The 26,076-nt window shown below is 35.0% G+C and overlaps 1 non-coding gene across 1 annotated transcript; it reads left to right on the top strand.

Moving 5' to 3' along the window:
• The first annotated feature begins 2,638 nt into the window (after positions 1–2,638).
• LOC120362369 (U6 spliceosomal RNA) lies at positions 2,639–2,745 on the top strand. The gene has a single exon (XR_005578287.1). It is a non-coding gene; the product is annotated as a U6 spliceosomal RNA (small nuclear RNA).
• Positions 2,746–26,076: the final 23,331 nt, after the last annotated feature.

Genomic DNA, 26,076 nt, shown 5'->3' with positions numbered 1-26,076 from the left:
CAGAGCACTGGCCCTGGGCATTATTTTAGTGAAGCATCCACCCACTGGCTGCTAGTGTTATGAAATACAAGAATATGGACTTTTTTCGTATCCTTCCATCAAGACTCTCACAGTGACAATGCCTCCAAGCCTAGGGCGTATAAAGACACATGCAGTCATTGCAAATGAGTGTCCACTGGGAAATTACTGCCTTTGGACGCATATGAACATCAAATGCTAACTTCTATATAGCTGTTGTTTAACCTTGGGCAATTTATTTTACTGTCATAAACCTCAGATTGAAAATATTTAAAATGAAAATAATATTGACTTTATGAATATTAAAATATCATGAAAATAATAGGTACAATGCATGGCATGTCAACAATAAATATGAGCTATTACTCATTTTTTTTCAACAACCATTTGAGTCCCTAATATATACTGGCAGTGTTCTGATTACTGGCAATGCAACAGTGAAAAAGAGAGATGATTCTCTATACTTGCAGAAATGAGTTCAAACCTTAGTTTACATTAATTTAACTTTATCACTTTGGGCAAGTTATTCCTCCAACCATTAATGTAAAGTCTTTATTGCGTTTTTGTCTATTATATCTTTCTTGTAACCTTTGTGAGAATTGAGTGGCTGACAGTCTTATTTAATAGTACATACCCAGCACTTGGAACAGTATGATTAGTAATCACTCAATAAGCAGTACTCAAATAACTAATAAACTTAGTTTGCTTACCTATTATTAAGTCTCTTAATCTTTAAAAATAGGAAACAAAATAGTATATACTTTATAAGGTTGTTGGGAAACTTAAGACATAATAGAATGGGGTCTTGAAGAGTGCAATTAGTTTATTAAATAATGATGGAGGTTTTTTCACATAACCATTTTTGTTCTTTGAATGTCAAATCATTGATTTTGGTTAAGTAGTAATTCTTAGAGAAAAAAGTTAACTATTTGGAGGAAAAACATGAAATCCATAAATAAAATAGGTCAATATCATTACTAAGATCTATAATAACATGTTAGTAACACTAAATATTAGCTGATTGCACTGTTTACGTCATCTTGCAGAAAAACTTGTCTCTCGCACTCTTCCATCTATGTATTGGTAAATAATAACTGAGTATCTCCACTTTGTTTCCCTACCACCATTCAATACAAGCTCTTCTAAAATATAGCTAATGATTTCAGCCCCACTCCTGTTCTAAATCATTCTCAGTCAAGTGTGCTTGAAATCCTTCACACATCTCTACTCCCCTACTTCCCTTAGTCTCTTTTCTAGCCATTCAGAAACCTGTTCAATTTAATTATAGAAAATTTCTTCCTTTCTGCTTCTATCAGGGACCAGAATCCTAGCTGTACATTTCTGGGATACTATACACACTTCTCTTGATCGTCTCTAATTTAGCCTGCAAATAATCACCAACTTTTTTTTTTTAAATATATCATCATACTCATCGTGTTCTCTCCCTAATGAAATCTCATTGGAACCTCCCCATTGTCTACTAAGTGAGGATTAAGCTCTTCACAGGACATGCTAACTGTGCAAACAGTCTCATACTTGGAAAGGCTCCATGTTTGCCTTATTGATCTGCTGCTACCATCTTGGAATTCTTAATATTTTTAAACAAAGGATCCCATATTTTTAATTTGCCTTGGGCTCTGCATATTATGTAGCCGGAACTGAATACTTAGCCTAGCATCTATTTATTTTAACAGTCTTTTTCAATCTCATTAATCACTAATCACATCCTTAAATTCCTAAGTTAATTAAGGTTGCTATGCTTACTATTTCCTACACATTGTTGTGGTGGTTGATTTTATGTATCAAATTAGACTAAGTGCTGTTGAGATAGCTGTTAAAATATTATTTCCGAGTGAGTCTTTCAGGGTGTTTCTATAAGATATTAGCATTTTAATCAGTAGACTAAGGAAGATCCACCTTCACTAATATGGAGTGGGCATCATTCAATCCCTTGAGGGCCCAAACAGAACAAAAAGGCAGAAAAATGGAGAAATTCTCTGTCTAGTCATGGTCTGGGACATTCATTTCCCTCTTTCCTCAGACATCAGAGCTCCTGGTACCCAAGCCTTCAGACTCCATGATTTATGCTAGCCTACTTCTGCCACCAGCATTCTACCTCCCTGGTTGTTAGAAACAACCTGGTTGTTAGAACTCCTGGTTGTTAGACTAGTGGGAAATCATGCCATTACTTCTCCTGGTTCTCAGGACTCCAGACCTGGACTGAATTACACCACTTACTTTTCTGGTTCTCTAGCATACTGTGGGACTTTTCAGCCTCCATAATGATGTGAGTCAATTTTCATGTTTCTTCTTTTTATATATCCATCCTATTGTTTGTTCCTCTAGAGAACACTAAGTAATAAAATTATTGTCTTCTTATCTTTCATTACATATTTTCTACTAGGTAGGAATATTTACAACACTCGTCACTTCCTATCTAAATCAAGACCAGCTCAACACTGAGCTTCATGAAGTTATCTGACCACTGAGACACCGTAAATTGTTCTCAAAACGTGTACAGCATTTGTGATTTGCAGTAGCCATTAGACAGATATGTAATTTTATTATTTCAATTTCCTGTGGATGATTGTTTCTCTACCTAATTTAATAATTCCATAGAGTGCTCGCTTCGGCAGCACATATACTAAAATTGGAACGATACAGAGAAGATTAGCATGGCCCCTGTGCAAGGATGACACGCAAATTCGTGAAGCGTTCCATATTTTTAGCCATCTGCAGAAAGCAGAAACAGGACCCCTTCCTGACACTTTACACCAAAATTAACTCCAGATGGATTAAAGACTTAAACATCTGACCTAACACCATAAAAACCCTAGAAGAAAATCTAGGCAAAACCATTCAGGACATAGGCGTAGGCAAGGACTTCATGACCAAAACGGCGAAAGCAATGGCAACAAAAGCCAAAATAGACAAATGGGACCTAATCAAACTCCACAGCTTTTGCACAGCAAATGAAACAGTCAGTAGAGTGAATCGGCAACCAATAGAATGGGAAAAAATTTTTGCAGTCTACCCATCTGACAAGGGGCTGATATCCAGAATTTACAAAGAACTAAAACAGATCTACAAGAAAAAAACAAACAAGCCCATTCAAAAATGGGCGAAGGATATGAACAGATACTTTACAAAAGAAGACATACAGGAGGCCAACAAACATATGAAAAAATGCTCATCATCACTGGTCATTAGAGAAATGCAAATCAAAACCACATTGAGGTACCATCTCACACCAGTTAGAATGGCGATCATTAAAAAATCTGGAAACAACAGATGCTGGAGAGGATGTGGAGAAATAGGAACACTTTTACACTGTTGGTGGGAATGTAAATTAATTCAACCATTGTGGAAGACAGTGTGGCGATTCCTCAAGGACCTAAAAATAGAAATCTCACTTGACCCAGCAATCCCATTACTGGGTATATATCCAAAGGATTATAAATCATTCTACTATAAGGACACGTGCACACGAATGTTCACTGAAGCACTGTTTACAATAGCAAAGACCTGGAACCAACCCAAATGCCCAACGATGATAGACTGGATAGGGAAAATGTGGTACATATTCACCATGGAATATTACGCAGCCATCAAAAACGATGAGTTCACGTCCTTTGTAGGGACATGGATGAACCTGGAAACCATCATTCTCAGCAAACTGACACAAGAGCAGAAAATCAAACACCACATATTCTCACTCATAGGCAGGTGTTGAACAATGAGAACACATGGACACAGGGAGGGGAGCACTACACACTGGGGTCCGTTGGGGGAAAATGGGGGAGGGAAAGGAGGTGGGGAGGTGGGAAGAGATAGCATGGGGAGAAATGACAGATACAGGTGAGGGGATGGAAGGCAGCAAACCACACTACCATGTGTTTACCTATGCAAGAATCTTGCACGTTCTTCACATGTACCCCAAAACCTAAAATGCAATTAAAAAAAATAAAAATAAAATAAATAAAAATAATAATTCCATAGAAAGGAACCACTACTTGTTAGGTGTTTTATAGGCCCAATATATTTAGCAAAGTTCTTATAACTGCTACTCAATGATTATTTTACCAAAAAAAGTAAACTGCCTAAATTACCCTAATAGGTTTGTTTATAAAATTCAGAAATAAGCTATATAAAAATTTTCTGAGACAGTCTGCCCTAAAATTTATTTCTCAGAGTGAAGGAAAAAAGAAAAACATTTCTCTGGACTGTAACAATTTGAAGTAAAATTTAAAATAAATATATATGTAAAAATATAAAGAGAATAAAGTTTTTTGAAAAATAATTCCCTGATTACTTGAAAAAAATAATGTACTGCTTCAAGTTTAAAAGAATATGCAGCTGAAAGAAATATAACTAAAATTTATAAACAGTTATTAACAACAGCTAAAATTAAATTTTCTTCTATTTTTTACTGTAAAAGAATAGGCATATGCCTTATATTTCTGATATCACAATCCTGGTAGTTACATTTTTAGGAAAGCCAATATTTATTTAATTTTTGTTGCTTAAATATGTCATTAAATAGACAAAATCTAGTTTGTGTTAACAACTATTTAAGCAATACTCTTCAAATGTCACATTGTAAAAGCCCCATAAAACTGCATACCTCAGCCATACCTTGGCTTTCTGTTGAAACTGCTCTCTGTAACCACTAATGTGACAGGAAAGCAGTCCAAACCCATGCCATCTTGGCCCCTGTGACTTGTAATAAATAATTAAGGTCTGTGATTTCCACCCTGCCCAGACAATGTGCAAACTAATGCTTATCTTGACTTCTGTGAACCACTTAAGTAACAATCGGAATGTCGAAAGTCCCCTGGCTCTTGGAATGTCTGGAGCCCCTCACCCTCATCTCCGCCCGGGAGGTGATTTACAGAATCCACTAGCCCTCAGAATGTCTGAAACCCCTCACCCCCACCCTCGCCTCACCCTCACCCCTGAGGTGGTTTTATGGGTATAAAAGGTCTTGACACCCTCCTTTTGGGGCCACAGGTTAGAGAGACGCGAGTCCACTGTGGCCACCAACAATAAAGACCCTGCAATTTGGCATATCTTTGTCTTGGTGTTGACTTTCTATGCTCGCTCCACTAAAACACAAATATCTGATAAACCTCTTTAGTTTGAAATCTTTTCGAGCCTTCTGCATACAGAAAAAGAAAACTTTCCCCCAAATAAATATGTGTTTTAGAATAACAAAATTCCTCCAGATTTTTAGCCTGCTTTAGAGTATTATCCAACTTTAGAATTTTGTTTCTATTGATTATATGTGTTATTCTTTTTATAGGTCATAATATTCCTGTTTATTTGTGTGTCACCCTTTCTTGCTACAAACTGGACATTCTAAATAATATAATATGGAGACTCTGGAAATAAATTTACTCTTCCTCAGGATTTGTTATTTATATTGTTTTTGTTGTTAGTTTCTGTTGCTTTATTGATTTTTTTTGGAATAATTCTGTAAAATATGTATTATTTGTAGTGTATAACCACTGCAAACTCAGTTAGCTTACTGGTCACCTAATAATTAGATAGAGATTTCCTTAAACACCTGAAACAATAAGTCTCCCACCTTTTGCCAAGAGGTGCTGTGTGAGTGTTGAGTTTGCCTTCATCATTCCAGGAGCTTACAACTGTGGCTTATCTGACTAACTTACTGCTTGCGCAGAGCCTCAACATTAGCCAGAGGTGAAATTCCTGGGCCTTTCTTGGTCATACACAAGCCCTACTCATCTTCAAGGCCTTCTAGAGCCCCAGGAATATACTGCAGTTTTTTAAGCCTCCTGCGGACATTTCACTCTATAAGCTTTTATTTTTAGGTTTTTTTTTTTTTTTTTTTTTTTTTTTTTTTTTTTTTTTTTGGCAATCCTCTTGTTTTCTTCAACTGGTATCACTGCCATAGGCAGCCAATGTTAAATTAAATGCCTTAGGGGAAGGTATTTCTTCACTGAGCAAGATTCCAGTCAAGTAAAATAAAGACAACTCCTGTGAAAAGAGTTTTTCATGTGAGTTTCCTGACAGGTCGAATTTTGACAATGCTGCAGAAGTGGGATATTCTGTGTTGCTTCAAACCCATTCTGTTCCCTCCAGTGGCTGCTAAGCTGCTGGTTTTCATTTCGATTGTAGGGCTGTGATTTTGAAGTCAACTATAGAACTATAGCAAATTAAACATTAAGAAAGTCCTCTTTTCCTACTAGGATTTAGCCACTTTTTTTTTTTTTTTTAATAAATCTTCCTCAAACAATTCTAAGTCATTTGTTAATTTGCAGAGTTCTGAAAAAGTTGATGTATAAGAACTTTCCAATATTCTTTTTCTTCTACAGAAGCAAGGATTTTAGGTAGTCATTACGAGTGCTTCTAAAAGTGTTTCTTCATTACTCTTTCTGACCTATGAGTTTTCTCTTCACTTAAGAGGAACAAGAGTTGATTTTGCTGGGCGTTAGGAAACCCTGGATATACTATAAGAAGTTAATATACAGAACTGTTGTTTCTCCCACTCCCATCATTGTCTCTGTAATCCTAATTCATGAGCAAAACATTAAAAATTTGCACACTAGGAATTTGATATCAAGAGGAGAAGCTGTGAGATTTAGGAAAAATAAAGGAACATGACACTGTGAGAAACATCACACTCAGAGACAAATTTTATAGCTAGAAATGATTAATTGATGTCTGTAAAAAGACACAAAAAATACTTTGAGTATTTGCTCTAACCTCATCTTCTTTTTACAACCAGTTTCTTGGCCATAATTTAAAATTATTAGCTTCAACACTTTTGAGAAACTTTATATTCAGCACTCCGGTTCTATTTATGTTTACTGACCTTTCTAAAAGCTACTCTTATTTATCACTTCTCCGGGAAGAGGAAGGGAAACTGCTCTACTCCCCAACAAAATAGCAGAGAAGCAAGTCATTTCCTTTTTCCATTCCCATTATATTTATAACGTCTTCCCTATTTCAAATACACTCTCTTCCCTTAACGAGAAAGGAACTGAACAAGATCCATCTGTTTACACTGCGATTTTGACAGTAAAAGCTTCCAGGGACTGCTTTAACAACACTGAAGAAGAGATAAAAATAAGATAACTGATGTATCCATACTCATGTAATAGATACTTATTAGAACTTTACAATTATCATTTCATGTAACTACCACAATTACAGTACCAACGAGACAATGAAACTCAACATTTTTAAGCTAATAAGTCATAGAGGGAAAAAAAATCAAACATAGTTTTGCATGATTCTAGTCTATGCTCCTTATACTGTTTCCATTTTTCTTTCTTTGTAGCCCATGTGCACCTTCCCCACAACCTATATATAACTCTGTTTCTAAGATCACTGGGCAAAATAATAATAACAATAATAGTTTAATGTTTAAGTAGCTAATTTCTCTCTCTCTCTCTTTTTTTTTTTTTTTTTTTTTTTTTTTTTTGATACAGTTTCACTCTCTTGTGTAGGCTCGAGGGCAGTGGTGTTACCATAGGTAACTGCAGCCTTGACCTGGCTCAAGTGATCCTCCCATCACAGCTGGGACTACAGGCATGTGCTACCACACCTAGCCATTTATGTATGTATGTATGTATCTATGTATATATGTTTGTATGTATGTATGTATGGGCAAGATCTTACTGTGTTGCCAGGCTGATCTCAAAGACCTGGGTTCAAGTGGTCCTCTGACCTCAGCCCCACAATGTATTTGGTACAGGTATGAGCCACTGCCCCCAGACTTAAGCAACTAATTTCTTAAATAAACTACACAAACCACAAAAAAAGTATACAGCCTTCCACGATCAAGTTTTCTTTACTATCAAAGAATAATACCTGGAATATCTAATCTAGACAACTGGGGGGGAATCTCAGTCTTTCTGATCTTTGGAGAAGATCGTATATTTTCTGATTGTTTTCTTGCTACCTCTCCTTCTGAAATGATGGCCCAAGTAGTGCTGAAATGCTTTTCTAAGCATTTTGAAATCAATTGTTCTTTACTCATGCTACTTCATTGTGTCTGAGCTCAATAGAGGTACATGTTCCTCCAAAGAAGACATGTCTGCACAAGAAAAGTGTACAAAAAAAAAAAAAATAAGCCCTTAGTGAGTGATGCCTGCCATAGCCTATATGAAATATATTTCACCAAAATAGAATATACATATATTCTATAAGTATGTATATGTACATTCTTATTTTAAGTTGATTTTATTTGAATTTATTAGAAAATAAAATATAGTAAGAACTTAATTGCTATATTTCACATTACAGTTACTTCATACACTAGGTATAAACTAAAGAGAGCATTTTAAGATCTTAACAGATACTTCACCAAAGAAGATATATACTTAGCAAATAACCATGTGAAAACATGCTCCATATCCTACGTCATCAGGGAAATGCAAACTGAAACAATAATAAAATACCGGTACACACTTGTTAAAATGGCCAAAATCCAGAACACTAACAATACCAAATGCTGGAGAAAATGTAGAGCAAAAGGAACTGTCATTCATTGCTGGTAGAAAAACAAAATGGTACAGCCACTTTGTAAAACAATTTGGTGGCTTCTTCCCAAATTAAACATAGTCTTACCATATGACCCAGAAATCACAGTACTTCACAACTCTAAAGAAGTTTAAAACTTATGTCTACACAAAAGATATGAATATTTTTAGCAGGTTTATTTATAATTGCTAAACTTGGAAGCAACCAAGATGTCCTGAAGGTGTCCTTCAGTAGGTGAATGGGTAAATAAACTGGTATATCCAAACAATGAGATATTATCTAGCACTTTTATAAAAAAAAGTGATAAAGCCACAAAAAGACAAGAAGGAAACTTAAATGCATATTAGTAATTTGAAGAAGCCAGTCTAAAAAGGCTACATATTGTATGATTCCAACTATATGGCATTCTGAAAAAGGCAAAACTGTGGAGACAGTGAAAATAAAAAAAGATCAGTGGTTGTCAGTGGTTGGGTGAGGGAGATACAAATATAAGAAACAGTGAATTTCTAAGGTAAAATAATCTGCATACTGTAATGGCAAATATTCATCTAAACCCATAAAATGTATAATACTAAGAGTGAACCCTAATGTGAGCTATAAAATGTGTGTGATAATGATGTGCCAAGTAGATAAATCAATTGTAATAAATGTACCACTCTGGTGAGGCATGTTGATAATGGAGGAGGTTATACATGTGTGAGAAAAAGTGAATATGGGAAATCTCTGTACCTTCTTCTCAATTTTGCTTTGAACCTAATAATGTCCTTTAAAAAGTCTTTAAAATTATCTATTAGAGTTATTTTAAAGGTTGTGCATTTAACATTCTCACCAATATATAACAGTTCTAGCTATACTATGTCCTAACCAATATATTAAGAATTATTATTATTTGTTATGCTTAACCGGTTTAAGCTTTTTATTATTTTTTTGAATCCCACAAGTAGAGATATATAATTCTGTCTTTAATTTGTAATTTTCTAATGCCTAAAGATATAATGCTTTCTAATGTACTTATTGACCATTCACACATCTTCCTTTTTCCCATTGTTATTTTTTAACATATTTTTTAAAAATTTGTGGATACATATTATACATATATATTATGGGTTATATAAGATGTTTTGATATAGGAATGCCATTTGAAATAATCACATCAGGGTAAATGGAGTATTCATTACCCCAAGCATTTATCCTTTGTATTAGAAAAAAAAAATCCAATTATTCTCTATTAATTATTTTAAAATGTACAATTAAATTATTTTTGACTGTAGTCATCCAATTGTACTAACAAATATAGGTCTTATTTACTCCATCCAGCAGTGTTTTTGTACCCATTAATTCTCCCCACTTTGAAACCTCTCTACACACTACCCTTCCCAGCTTCTGGTAACCATGCTTCTGTCGTCTATCTCCATTAATCCAATTATTTTCATTTTTAGCCTCCACAAATAAGTGAGAACATGCAAAGTTTGGCTTTCTGTGCTTGGCTTAGTTCACTTAACATAAAGTCCTCTAGTTCCTTCCATGTTGTGCCATGATAGACTCTTATTCCATTTAGTGGCTGAATTGTATTCCATTGTGCATATGTGCCACATTTTCTTTACCCATTCATCTCTTGATGTTCACTTAGCTTGCCGCCAAATCTCATGAAAAGTGCAGCAATAAACATATGAGTGCAGCTATATCTTCTATATACCAACTTTTTTTTTTCTTTTGGGTATATAATAGGAATGGGATTGCTGGATTATAAGGCAGCTCGATTCATCATTTTTTGAGAAACCTCTTAACTGTTCTCCATAGTGGATGTACTAATTTACATTCCACCACAACAGTGTACAAGGATTCCCTTCACTCCACATCTTCACCAGCATTTGTTATTGCCTATCTTTTGGATTAAAGTCATTATAACTGGGGTAAGATGATATCTCATTGTAGTTTTGACTTGCATTTCTCAGATAATCAACGTTGAGCACCTTTCCATATTCTTGTTTTCCATTTGTGTGTCTTCTTTTGAGAAATTCCTATCCAAATTTTTTGCTCAATTTAAATAGGATGATTAGATTTTGTCCTATAGTGTTGTTAGAGCTCTTTATATATTGTGATTATTAATCCCTTGTTTGAAGGTAGTTTGCACATATTTTATGCCATTCTGTGGGTTGTCTCTTCACCTTGCTGTTTGTTTCCTTTGCTGTATAGAAACTTTTAAACTTGATGTAATACCATTTGCCCATTTTTGCTTTAGTTACCTGTGCTTGTGGAATGTTATTCAAGAAACATTTGCCCAGGTCAGTGTCCTGGAGAATTTCCTCAATATTTCCTGTTACTAGTTTCATGGTTGGAAATCTTAGATTTAAAATTTAATCCATTTTTATTATATTTTTGTATATGGTAAGAGATAGGAGTACAGTTTCCTTCTTTTGCATATGGATATTCAGTTTTCCCAGCAACATTTACTGAAGAGACAGTCATTTCCCCAATGTATGTTGTTCGCATCTATGTCAAAAATGAATTCACTAGCGATATCTATGGAATATTTATTCTGTTCCACTGATCTGTGTGTCTATTTTTAGGCCTGTACCATGTCATTTTGGATCCTATAGCTCTGTAGTGTAAAGTGAAGTAATGTGATTCCTCCAGTTTCGTTCTTTTTGCTCAGGGTGGCTTTGTATATTATGAGTTTTTGATGGTTCCATATTTCTTTTAGGATTGTGTTTGTTATTTTGTTAAGAATGTCACTGGTATTTTGATAAGACTTTCATTAAATCTATAGATCGTTGTGGGTAGTATGGACATTTTAACAATATTGATTCTTCTAATCCATGAACACAAAATATCTTCCTGTTATTTTGTATCCTCTTACATTTGTTTCATCAGTGCTTTATAGTTTTCGTTGTAGAACACTTTCACTTCTTTGGTTAAGTCCCTTCTTACATACTTTATTTGTAGCTATTATAAATGTAATTAGTTTATTTTTCAGAGAGTTTACGGGTGGCATATTCAAATGCTACTGATTTCTGTATGTTAACTTTGTATCCTGAAAGCTTACTAAATTTATCAGTTCTAATTGTTTATTCATGTAGTCTTTAGACTTTTCCAAATATAAGATTATATAATCTGCAGAGAAGGTTCATTTGCCTTTTGCCTTGCCAACTTGGATGCCCTTTATTTTTTTCCTTATGTCCGATTTCTTAAGACTCACACACTATGTTGAACACAGTGCTTAAAGTGGATATCACTGTTATTTTCCCAATCTTTGAAGGAAGAATTTCAGTTTTTTTCCATGCAATATGATGCTGTGTGATTGCCGTATAAGGCATTTATTATGTTAGTTATCATCCTTCTATACACAGTTTTTTGTGGGTTCATATCATGAAACATGTTAAATTTTATCAAATGATTTTAGCATCAATTAAAATGATACCTTTGTCTTTTTTTGGTCAGCATGATGTATCACATTAATTATGAATTGATTTACTGTCTGTTGAATAATTGATAAAATGCTGGTCTGTTGAATCATTCTTTTATACCTGGGGTAAATCTCACTTGGTCATGATGTATAATCTTTTTAATATGTTGGTGAATTTGGTTTGTTAGTATTTTGTTAAGAAATTTTCATCAAAATTCGTCAGTTATTGGCCTGATATAACATAGCTATTCCAACTCTTTTCTGGTTTTCATTGGCATGCAATATCTTTTCCATTCTTCTTTTTTTTTTTTTTTTTTAGCCTATGTGTGTCTTTATTGGGCTGATTCAGTCCTTAGGCCTGTAGAGGACTGGTCTCACCCAAGGGCCAGTGTAACCACTACCTGGCTATCATCTATGTTTTCTCAAGGACCTGAGGGACTCTACCATCAGAAGGGGATGAAGCCAGCCAGGTTTGTGTTCTTCCTTCCCTTCAGGGCAGTGAGTTCCCCCAGGCCTAGATTGGTAGAGAGGTACCATTCTGGAGTCAGGGACTAGAGTCAAAAAATCTTAAAAATCTACCTGGCATTCTATTATACTATGGCTAATCTTGCACTCAAACCATGAGACATAGTCGTTCTCACTCTTCCCTCCCCTTTTCACAGGCAGAGGTGCCTTACCTCTTGGCCAGCACCACCACAGGCCCGTGGGGAGTACCTTCAGGCTACTTCTGCTGTTCTCCTCATTTTAACTTCTCATTGCTGAAAGAGGCATTGAAGAGAGGAAGCAAGACAGCCTTCAATCAGCAACATCACCCTCCTCCATTTCCTGGCAGCAGCCACATGTCATGGAGAGAGAATCTACACTTGGGAAGGGAGTGCACAGTAATTGTGACATTGCATTGAGCTGAGAGCTCTTTAATCAGCTTGTGGTGAATATTGGCTGGCCTGGGACTCATCCTTTAAGGCAGTGGGCACCCTTGTGGCCCAGGGCAGGTTCAAAAATGCTGTTCAAAAACCATGGCCTGAAATTGGGTACCTTAAGAACCCACTTGGTGCTCTCCTCTTTGCATTCCAGCCTTTGCATAAGGGCACTAGCTTCTAATATTTAACTTGACCACTCAGTACTGAAACGATTGTTCTGAATGCCTGCCTGTGTTACTGAGACCTGGCATGCCACATGGATACAACAGAGAATTTCTAAATTTATTAAATTTTCTGGATTTTCATAAAATAAAAATATCCTAAAGTTTAAAAGGCTGTAAACATACATTAATAACTAGCAAAAGAAGGAAGACTTAATCCCTAAGTTTGAGTATTCACTCAAAGGCATTTTAGTCTGAAAGTTATCAGGAAGTAAACAAAAAATTTATGCAAAAAGGTGTAGCATTAAAACAGTTTCTGTGCATTATTTATGCAGTATTTATACAAATTCCAAGCATTGAAATAATAGGCTATCTGTAGAATTGTGTCCCATTTTCTGCCAATAAAATTTTGTCATTCTTTCTGCTTTGACTTCAGCTGACTGCTTGTTTAAAAGCTTTATGGATTTTTCTCTAAAAGATCCCTAATATTTTTCCATTGGCATTCTGAAATATTTTTCTACAAACAGGTATTTTGTTCAATTAATTTTTGCTCTAAAACTTAATTTTCTATTCTTGTCTTATATGAACTAAATATATTATTAACTAAATATATTATTAATCCACTTTGTTTCCTGCATGTTTTCAAAGCTTCTACAACACATGGCTATGTTTTACAAACTTTATTTGGCAAATGTATTGAACAAAGATGTGTTTATACTATTAACAAGATCTAAGGAGAATATCTGTTACCCATTCTTTTTTATCCATTGCACCATGATTGGTTATAACATCCTTTTTCTTTTTCTAGACTAGGTTTCTTCCACACAGCACAAAATACATTTTTCATCCAGACTTCAGAGTCACTTGGATAGAAATGTGAAGCCATAGATTATTAAGGAATATTAACAAGTACAGATATATTTACTGGATTGGCCACAGGAATAGATGTTAGAAGCCCTGGTTTAAACACCAAATGCAACATTTTTGTTGTTGTTGTTGTTGTTGTTATATGGTTTCAGGGAAATTAAACACGAATCTCAACTTCTTTCAACTATAAAATGCGGATACTTTGAGCAATATGTACATACCCTACCTGCTTCCAAGTAACACCTTGAGCATCAGATGGTGTGATATATGTGAAAGCAATTTGCTAAACTGAATAGCATTTCAAATTGCTTCTGTCTAAGAAAGCACTCATCACAATGTCTGGTTAATTTGTATGTCACCCCTTCTAAATCGCTTCCTCCTTGAAGAAAAGATGAATGAATGAAAATGTAAATTACAAGTCACAAAGCCAATAAGAATGTCATAGTACTTGAAATCCAAAAGATTTTCACCACTTGCTGTGCTTTCACAATCTTTTTTCTTCTTTAAACTTAGAAAGAAATTGTATAAACTATACTCCCAGTCTTTAGCTTTTTTTCTTGTTTTCTTAAATATAACATGAGAAACAGTTGAAAGAAAGAGCATAGGGTTATAAAAATGTTGCTATAATAGACAATAGCATATATATAAGATTGTTATTACTTAATTGTTAGTAATAAGAGAAATAAAAGATTTAAACTGTTTTTTAATTAAAGCTGTGTTTTTTATATCAAACATCTTTTATCAATATAAACTCATTTCCTCCTGTAGAGTTATACAGACACATATATTAATACAACAATCTTCATTGTTACAATGTGGTTATAAATCTGATGTTTGTTTTTACGCTTTGAAAATCTGCTGGAATCATTTACTCCTTAGCATGTATAGAAAATGTTAAACATGTGCTCTGAATGAAGAGATCCCCTAAACAGGCTTTGTGTGAGCAACATGGCTGTTTTTTCACCTGGGTGCAGGCGGGCTGAGTCTGAAAAAAGAGCAGAGGGTGGTGGAATAGGAGTTGGTTTTATAGGTTTGGGGTAGTCAGTGGAAAGTTACAGAAGTTACAGTTCAGGGCAGATTTTGCAAGCTGGGAGGGGGTCATAGGGTGTGGAGTCACGAGGTTGACCAAGGTTCGTTTCAAAATCCAGTTGCCATATCAGGTGAAGTGGGAATAAGGAACAGTAGAGAAATGTCTCAAAGTTAATTAGATGCGACAGGGTTGATCATTCTACTCCTTTTTGTGTTTTTTCAATTACTTCAGACTTTCTAGTTCCAGAAACGCAACTGGAGTGTGCATGCAATCACAGAGGTTACCATGCTGCATTCACATCAACACAGAGTTTAAGACATAAGAAACATTTTATAACCTATTCTCTCTGAGGGATACTACCTGAAGGCTTCCTCGGCATGATTAAACTTTGGTCTTCACAACATCTTACTGCAATCCAGATATTCTTTTCTGTCAATCCCAGGTTTGTAGATAAAGTCAAGCAATTGTCAAACCCGAAAATGCTTAAATCTACCTGTAAGCTGGAAGCCCCCACTTCAAGTTGTCTCACCTTTCTGGACCAAACCAATATATGTCTTAAATGTATTTGATTGAAGTCTCATGTCTCCCCAATGTATAAAACCAAACTGCACCCCCAATTACCTTGGCTACATGTTCTTGGGACTTTCTGAGGGCTGTGTCATGGGCCATGGTCACTTATATTTGGCTCAGAATAAATCTCTTCAAATATTTTATAGAATTTGATATTTTTTGGTTGACAGAAGTCAACAGATAAGGCACAAAATACAGAATTTGTACATGGGTGGGGATGACAACATTAATAACCTTCCTCTTCATGTATGTCACTTATTCAAAATATCAATGGCATCCTACAAAAAAGCAACACTCTTGTCTGTGAAATACACTTTATATACTTCTAAAGGACTGGGGACTTTCATAATTTGACAATAATAGTCAATATTTACACAATAATATTGAACTCATGCCTTGGGTTATTACAGAGTTAAAACAGCAAAACCTCAGGTTGCTTCAGTTAGGAGCAGAATCTGGTGGGATGATTCAGAAAGTAATATAATTTAATATTCTTGCACATCAGAGGAGAATTACCAGTTAGAATTCAGCCTTCAAGTTTTTTCTCTAAGCTTAGACAACCAATATATTTATACAACTTCTCTTACTCTTCTAAAAGCAGCAACAGAGACAATTTGCAAATCAAAAGTGGTCAGAAGTAGGTTCAACAGACCTTTCACTGAAGCTAATTGACTTCCTCAAGTAGCACTGAGGTACCTTTATGTTTAGCAACAATGTAGAAATGGTAGTACTTACATAGAAATTAAACTTAAAGGCTCTGTACTCAGAGTCTGGACAGTCACAAAAATCATTATTTTTTCCAAAGAAGCACTCAGCTCTCCTACATGCTCTTTGGATAGTGAATAGACAAAGATCTCTAGAAGAAAATAATGTGTTTTCAGGAAGTAGCAAGAATAGAATTCGGGCAAAGGTGTCACTGAAGTATAATTTACATAAATTAAATTTTAAATATCTTAAAATTACTGCTAAATGAATTTTTACATTTGTATATACTACTTAGATGACTACCCAGTTCAAGTCATAAAATATTTTTTTCACCCCAGAAGCTTTATTGCTCCCTTTTCCAGTTGATAGCTTTCATTGTAGTCACTATGCTAATTTTTTAAATTAGAGGTTAATTTCTGTCATTGAACTATATAAAATTGTACAAATATATTTTTAAATAGGAATGTTAATTTATTACATATTTTTACATTAGATTTATTGTTTACTTTTGTCAGTATACTTAACTTTAGGTGCTTGGACTTAGTTATTTTCTAATAGTGAAACCACCTTTGCAAAATTATGACTGAGAGTGAAAGAGATCTAACCTAACCAACTCATCTTGCTTCTAAGCTTTAAGCTGTCCTCATTCCTTCCTGGGCATTGGCTGAATTCACTTTGAGAGTAACTTAGTGTACAGCTTATAGTTTAAAACAAAGATGATAACAGCCCTTTTCCAAAGCAAACCTCCTTCTTGCCTGGGGACTGGACTGTCTTTATAGGACTACCAAATTAGCCACAAGATTAGAAATTGTTGTTTAGGAGTCATGCAGTTGGAGGCCACTGACTCTCCCTAAACTGCTCCTTAGATGAGTGCGTGAGATATTTTGCAGACCCTGCACTTGAAGGATCAAGTGGCACCACTCAGATCGATAAACTGGCTCAACTGATCTTGTGGTCCCCACCCAGAAACTGATGCAGCACAAGAGGACAGATTCAGCTTTCCATTTTATCTCTGACTCAACCAATCAGCAGCACTCTTGACTCACTGACCTTCCCTCACCTACCAAATTATCCTTAAAAACTCAGATTCCTAAATGCTCAGGGAGATTGATTTGAGTAATACTTAAACTCCAGCCTCTCATATAGCTGCCTCTGTACTGCAATTCCTCTATCTTGATAAATACAATCTGTCTAGGCAGTGGGCAAGGTGAATCCAATGGGCAGTTACAGTAGCCAATAATTTCTGCTAGAATTTTCAATTAAATGCACAATATTCATTATTAACCTATCTACATCTGTGATCCAGGTAACAACTATAGGGAAGAATATTATTGACAAAAAGAGTCAAACTCTAAATGTATTCTGAGCCAAATGTGAGTGAACATGGCCAGTAACTCAGCCCCAGGGGATCCTGAGAACATGTGCCAAAAGGTAGTCGGGCTATAGCTTGGTATTATACAGTTTAGGAAGACAGAAGGCATCAATCAATACATGTAAAATGTATATTAGTTTGGTCTGGGAAGACAGGACAACTCAGAATGGTGCTTTCAAGTCATAAGTGGACTCAAGGATTTTCTGATTGGCAACTGGTTGAAAGAATTTATCTGAAAACCTAGACTCAATGGAATAGAGTAGCTGAGTTAATATAAGGGGTTGCGGAGAACAAGGTTCTTATTATGCAGATGGAGCTTCCAGGTAGCAGGCTTCAGAGAGAATAGATTGTAAATGTTTCTTATTATACTTAAAAATGTACTCAACTCTTTAGTTAATTCTCTCCTGAGTTAAGGAAAATAGCTGGAAAAGGAAGGGAATTCTCTACAGAATGCAGGTTTTCCCCACTAGAGATAGCTTTGCATGTCATAGAAATATATTTTGAGATATAATATTTCAATTATTTTCAGGGCCTGCTGTTTTCCTTGTTTTGTCTTATTGCTACCAAGAGTCGGTTTTGTCAGTCTTAAGGTCTCTGTTTTAATGTTAATTCTGATCAGCCGCACCTGAAATCCAAAGGGAGGAACATACAATGAGGCATGTCCAAATACCCATTTCTATCATGGCCTGACCTAGTATTTGAGGTTTACCTGAGAATGCCCTTGGCCAAGAGGAGGGGTCCATTCAGTTGGTTGGGGTGTTTAGAATTTTATTTTTGGTTTATGATATGCTGTGTCCCTGAGGGTAGACTAGATAAGCCGTGGTCATTACATAATAATGTTCTATTCCTGAATACAGTCTATGTACGTGCCATGTTACTTTTCAACTCCCAGAGTTCTTTTATATAACTGTTTTATTTGACACAATACAACACTCTAAAGTAAGAGGGCATTAATAATTTTCCATATTTTATTGAGGGTTATAAGTGGTGTGTTTCAGATAAGTGAAATGAGAGATCTGGCACTCAAAAGACATAATATCTCTCTGCAATACTACTTTGCTTCCCTCTCTTGCAATAATGATGATAATTCTATCTAAGAGTTGTGTATTATAAAAATTATACACAAAATGCATATAGTTTAGCTTCAGATTGCACCATAGCATGTTTATAGTTTTCCTCTTTTTTACCCTGTTTAAGGCATTTTTATGGATGAGCAGAGCAAAGGTTTATGCTGTAATTCCTAGAAGAAAATAAGATCATCATAGTGTTACTGAAAAGGGGTCCCCACTAAGAACTCAAGAGAGGGATTTTGGACCTTATGCAAGAAAGAATTTGGGACAAGTTCAGAAAATAAACTGAAAGCAAGTTTATTAGAAAAGTGAAAGGAAAAAATGGCTACTGCGTAGTAGAGGAGCCCAGAGGGCTGCTGGTTGGCTATTTCTTTGTTGTTATTTCTATATCATATACTAAACAAGGGGTGGATTATTTGTGAGTTTTCCAGGAAAGGGATGGGCAATTCCCAGAAATGAGGGTTCCTCCCACTTTTAGACCATATAGGGTAACTCTCTGACATTGCCATGGCATTTGTAAACTGTCATGACACTGATGGGAGTGTTTCTTAGCATGCTAATGCATTTTAGCATACAAGTAGCAGCATGGATGACCAGAGGTCACTTTCGTTGCCCACTTGGTTTTGGTGGGATTTGGTTGGCTACTTTACCATAGTCTATTTTATCAGCAAGGTCTTTGTGACCTGCATTTTGTGCCAACTTCCTATCTCATTCTATGACTAGGAATACCTAACCACTTGGAGATGGAGCCTAGTAGGTATCAGCATTTTTTTACTCAGCCCCTATGCAAGATGGAGTCACTCTGGTTCAAATGCCTCTGACAATATTATTAGAAGTGGGGAGGGGAGTAATAAAGGAGGAATGTTAAGACTTGTAAAATTGAACATCTGATCTCACTTAACAACTATAGAGCATGCAAGTACATTATCCTAGACCAACCCTGATTCCTGATTATCTCAGGATGAGGGGTCTTGGTGCCATATCACTGAGATTTTCTTCCGCTCTTGCAAAAACTAGGTTTAGAACACTTGGTTATACTCATCCCTTAGAGGTGGTTTTTGTACAGTCAATCTTAGTAGAAGTAGGAATAGTTTACATCACATTTTAAGATTTCCTTGAGCTCAGGGTTTTATGATTCTTTGGAGATTCATAATTTTCAGTATCAATGACATTCTCTAGTATTAAGCTGGATTTTTCTAATTTACTGCACCCCACTAAATAGTGCCCTAGTGGTCTGAAAAATGAAATGCGTGCACCCAACCCTGAATACTGTATTTAGTGTACTTGTCACCATTCCTCTCTTTGCATATTTTCATCCAGAATTATCTTTTTAGAAGGAAAAAAATCTTTATAAAAAAGCAGTATCAGTTGAGTCCTGAATTTGCCATGTACTAGCTATACAAGGTCAGGGCTCAGTTTCCTCATTCTAAAATAGAGAGAAGTTGTATATATTCCCTAAGGTGCTAAATGAATTAATGTAAATGAAATTTGTAACAAAATATCTGGAACATATAATATGAATTTATAAAAACTAATATTGTATATCTATCTATCCATATAGTATATTGTGTATGCATATATAGATATATATATACATATTTTATATGCACACACATATATAGTGCATATACACCATATATATTCACTCTCTCTCTCTCTCTCTCTAAATATATATATATATATATATATATATATATATATATATACACACACACACACACACACACACACAAACACACACTATACTATACGGGTAAATATACAATATTAGTTTTGTCTATATATCAGCATATCCCTGATTTGATATTAAGTATACTTACACATACTGTATGAATAATGTGCAGATTTATATATATACATATGTATACATATATACATATAAATCTGTATATATACTTTATACTATATGTAATCTAATAGGTATTATGTATATATTATCTCTCTATCTACTAAAGCTCGATTCTGAATTAACTTTAAAATTGGTGCCCCTGTTCCATATTTTGTACTCATTTTTCCCTCACCTGGGATAATATTTGGAAAAAACACAATTACATTGTACCAGCCTAATTTGATAGCTCCCTAATTGATTTTTTTCTTTAATTTATGATCTACATTGCAAGCACCGTGTGAAAATGCCATCGCCCTATTTCAGTATCTGATATCCATCCAAAAAGCCTACAATGATCTATTGAACTTGCTTAGTATGACCCTCAGAGCCACCAGGTTCTTGCCCAACTTAAATTTTAAACTTATATCCTGAAGCATCCCATATCTCCAATCATTCATACGAACTCCTGCAGTTATCTTTCAATATCTAGCTATTGGACATTTCTTAAATAGCTGCTTAGACACGCCGCTGGTACCTTTACTTCCTGTCTATAAGAAAGACAATTTTACCCACTTTTTCATATCATAAACTCTGAGTCATTCTTTAAGTTTAGATAAAATATTTTCTTCCTAAAACTCCTAGGCAGACATTCTCTTTCAAGTTTTCACAGTGCTATCAATTTTGCCAGTGTAATGTTTCTCTAATTACATAACAATTAGTTGTTTTTGGGTGCATAGCTCTTGATGGTTGAACAGATGTCATCTCTCTTGGTAAACAGTATCAAGATCTACCCATTGCCAAAGATGCCTATCTCTCCTCTGTGCATCCATAGCATACTGAGTCTACTTGTATTATAACACTTAACACAATTCATTATTAATTTACTTTTCTGTCTCTGAATCCATCTCCCATTATGAGTGTCTCCAAGACACAGCACTTACTTGTTTGTTTATACATTTATCAAAAAGCTCAGGGTTTGACACAGAAGAGTTACACTCTTAATATTTGATATTTTTTATTTGTATCTACATAAAACAAACTAATATTTAGCACATCCCTGATCTGAGCTAGTTAGAGCATCCATTTCAGTTAGTTTAGCATAAAAAAGAAAAGGAAAGATGAAATAATTTCTCCTAAACTCTGCCCTATAGGAGGCCAAACAAGTTACTTAGGAATTTTTAATTGACTTACACACTCACTGTGTTACATTTTAGCATATTAGTCAATTGTGCATGAACATCTGTGTATTTACTTTCAAATATTTGATAAGACATATTCAGTTTTACTGACAAGGTTACTGTTTTGTGCCCTTGTCATTTTCACCCTGTCGACACCTGTCATGCATTTTGAGTGGTGAGGAGATGGAGTCAGTAATTTATACCTCTGCCTTTATTTTTAAGTTTGGACCTTTCAAACTCTTGAACTGTGCCTGACTTATTATCTGTGTCATTCCACATGTTACACATGTTTCAAGCACTTACTTCATTTTTTGTTGCTGTCTCAGACACTTACTAATATTGTCATTCAGAGACAGTGAATTATAGTACTAAAGTTCTTGTATTACTTCAATTTGTACCATATATAGAACTGAAAGTGTAATAGACTACACTAGCCACTCTCCACTATCTAATGGAGAAGGAAGAGAGTGGTCTTTAGGGACAGAAACAGTGACCTCCGAACACTAGCCTGAAATTAGTGAATCTCATTTTCATTTTCAATCCCTAAATACATTATGAGGGCAGCCCCAAATATTGTCCATCTGTTTTCATAGGAGGTTAGAATAATGAAGAATATATTTTAATTTATACAAAAACATATTTCATATTTGTCAAAGGAAGGAAACAGTAACTGTTTTTCAAAAATTGTATAAGCTCCTTTTTTTCTTCTTTTCTTCTTCCATTAAATTCTTCCTTCTTCCATTCTTTTTTTCTCTTTACTTTTACTTCTTTCTAGTTTATGCCAATCTTTCAGTTTTATTCCTTTCTTTCTTGTATCATTTTATTGATTATAGTATTATATATTTTACAGTACATATGGCATTTTGATACATGTATGTAATATGTAATAATCAAATCTGGTTAATTGGAATATCCCTCACATGAAAACATGTATCTTTTATTTGTATTGGGAACATTACAAGTCATCTCTTCCAGCTATTTTGAAATATACAATAAATTATATTTTTTACTATAATTTCTCTACTGTACTAACAAATACTGGAACTTATTCTGTCTAACTGTATTTTTTGTGCATACTAACCAACCTTTCTTCATTTGCCCTCCCTCCTTCTATTTCTATATCAAATACTTAATAGTTTTTGTGTGCAAAATACCGTACTATGACTTGTAGAAAATATGGATTTAAATAAAATTAACCAACTGACATGGTTTGGCTGTGTCCTCACCTAAATCTCATCTTGAATTGTCGTTCCCATAATCCCCACATGTCATGGGAGGGACCCTTGCGGGAGGGAATTAGGTTATGGGAGTGGTTCCCTTGTGTTGTTCTTGTCATAGTGAGTTCTCATCAAATCTGATGGTTGTATAAGGGGCTTTTCCCCCATTTTGTTCAGCATTTCTCCTTTCTTTCACCATGTGAAGAAGGATGTGTTTGCTTCCCCTTCAGCCAAAATTATGAGTTTCCTGAGTCCTCCCTAGCCATGCTGAACTGTGAGTCAATTAAATCTCTTTTCTTTGTAAATTACTTGGTCTCAGGTATATCTTTATTACCAGTGTGAGAAGAAACTAATATACCGAAGAACCAAAAAATATTGATTTTTAAAAATAGCTATCTACTACACAGGCATATGAGGGTAGTGAGTGGTTTCCTTAGGAAGAAGAAAAAGGTGGAACACAAAAATACATTTATGATGATAACCATAACAAATAAGGATTAACAGAGCCCTACCAGCTAAGAAAGATTCATTAGAACCATAAACATAGAGACAAACTGAGGGTTCTACAGCCTTAGGAAAAAGAAAATTTAAATTTCTTCAAGGATAACATAAAATGTTTTAGTAAAGATGTAAGAGTTGAGTTTGGTTTTCATGGATGGAGTATTTAGTACTGGTAGAGAACATGTGGGTAAAAACCTGGTTCCCAACCAGATGGTACATGATTACCACTTGGAAATTTTAAAGTAAAGATTCATAGACTTCCAAATCAGAATCTTACTGTGGTTCATTAATGAAGAGCTTTGAGAGAGGCCAAGGATTTTTTTATTTTTACAAATGATCTCAATTAAGTGGATAATCCACAAAGTGGTGCTCTCCATCCCTGGATTTTAACAACCTGATGCAAGGTTCAACAAGATCTGGAATCTGGAATCATAAGTAAGTGGAACTGAAGGCACATACGTGTATATAAAGAAGAAATGGTTGATAAATGTGGAAGGTAAGTGGTTGCTGGAGAATGAGCTGGTTGTACACAAGGGTAATACTTTTGGTATTTAACATATATATATTTTTTTTTTGAGAGCCAAATTGCTCTTCTGGGCTTTCAGGATCCAGTAATGATTGAAGTAAATATTTGTTCTTGTTGTGCATACATGCTAGTTAGGACAGACAAATAAGAAGCAAATACAAAAGAAAAAAAATGGCAAGATTATCTCAGACACTGTGTGCTATTGTTATAGGACCAACAGGTTTCTATGCCCACTGTCTTGTAACAGACTAATACACTGAGACAGTAGGGTTTGAAGCAGAGAAAGTGTTTAGTGATATCAGAGTAGCCAAGTAAGGATATGAGAGAGACTTCCAAATGCATCTCCCTGAGGAGTTCTGGGTTGTGGGCTTTAAGTGGGTCATAGAAGGTGAAAGACCGGAAAATTAGAGTTACTGACTGGTCAGGGTTAGGGGGATAAGATCATCAGGATGTGAAAACTATATTGTTTAGTGAGTCCTTCAGAACAGCTGCCATCAGTAGTTTCACTGGTATGTATGACCAGCAATATCTCAAATGGAAAACTTAAACATTTCAAAATGTTTAAGTTGTTATCTATAGAGCAGTTAAAGGGAGCTCTAATCATGCGACAGGGTCTGTCATTCAGGGGCAAAATCACTATAAGCAAGCAGGTTAGAGAGCAAGGTGACCTAACGATTTTTACTGAATTCCCTGCAAGCTTGGTTTATTTTCATTTTTCCCTCATCTCTTCTTCCCTGTTAATTACATAAAATTATAGAGATGGTTTCACTATAGAGGAAGGTGGACTGAGGGTGAGGGTAATGGGACAATATTGTTTGGATGGATCTTAACAAGAAAAGGGGGCTATCCATAAAAAAGATGGGGAAAGAGCATTCCAGGGAGGGGAATGGCACAGGCAAAGACCTTTAAGTCCAAATTTACTTGATATATTTGTAGAACAGGAATTATGAAATCAATTGGTAATAGATCAGTATGTAGTGCTTTCATGTGGGAGAGGGGCTGATATTATTGTATCTTGCAATATTACTTTCCGGGGAATATAAAAAATGTGGAATGTAGGGAGGCTATTAGAAAAGTCTAGCTGAAATTTATTTGTAGTAGCCAATCTAAGAGGTAATAAAATCCTTCCCTAAACTGATCTCAGAATGGCCAGGAGATGACCAACCATGTTGAAAGAGATTTTGAAGATGAAACTATCAGATTGGGTAGCTGCTTAATTGTGAGCTACCAAGGTAGAGAGAAAAGCCAAAACTGAATTCAAAAGTTTAAGTCTGTATGATGCTACTTAACAGCATTGTCATGTACAAAAATAAGGATATTTGTTTGGAAGAGAGGGCATCTAAAAGTTTTGTTCTGATTATGTTAACTTAAATCCTTTTTAAGAATGAGAATGATGCTTTCTATGACTTATACGGGGGTATTTTAAGTTTGCTGTAGTTAAGAGAAGTGCTTCGTATATGCGTTACTTGACAAGCATTATTCAATTTGCTAGGCATTTTTTTTTTTTTTGAATTTGATCTAAATAGGGTACTGGATTGGAAGGACTGAAGCCCTAAATTCTTAACTTGGTTCTAGCCCTAACTGTGGAATCTTGAGTCAGTCATTTTTCAGATATTCAATTTCCTCATTTAAAAGGAGGAATTGAACATGAGGTTTTGGGTTCTTCCAGCTCTAACAATTTATGATTTTGCTACTCTTTTGCCATTTTGTTTAACCTAGGGAAAAAAATTTGAAATGTTCTTTACTTAAGTATAAATTAATTGTATTTTCTAATTTAAATGTATTCTAATTTATAAATAAATTAGAATGTATTTATCCTCTATCTTTGGTGATTAAACACTCTCATTAGTGTCCAAAGACGCAACACTAAAAATCAGAATTAATGACAAGGAGAGAGGTTCAGGTGGTTATTCATAGCCATTTTGTATGTTTTAAAAATAATATAGTATAACCTCTCATCATGGGCAATCAGCAGCAAAGTTGAGATGTACAATCAAGATCAATCTTTTACCTAAACCCTTCCCAGGCTCTCCACATCATTCTTTATATATTTAAGCCAATTCTAATTTCCTCTGGTTATAATTTTCTTGCACATATTATTATTCTGAAATGACAGTATTTTAAATATTGATACACTCATGAAAAATTTTGGAACAAACTGTCAAATCATGGCTAAGATCAATAAAAGATATCAAA

The sequence above is a fragment of the Saimiri boliviensis genome, chromosome 15 (genome assembly GCF_048565385.1).
Source record: "Saimiri boliviensis isolate mSaiBol1 chromosome 15, mSaiBol1.pri, whole genome shotgun sequence".
In the NCBI taxonomy this organism is placed as follows: Eukaryota; Metazoa; Chordata; class Mammalia; order Primates; family Cebidae; genus Saimiri; species Saimiri boliviensis.
The sequence above is the reverse complement of the archived record's forward strand: the minus strand, read 5'-3'. Positions and strand labels throughout refer to the sequence as shown.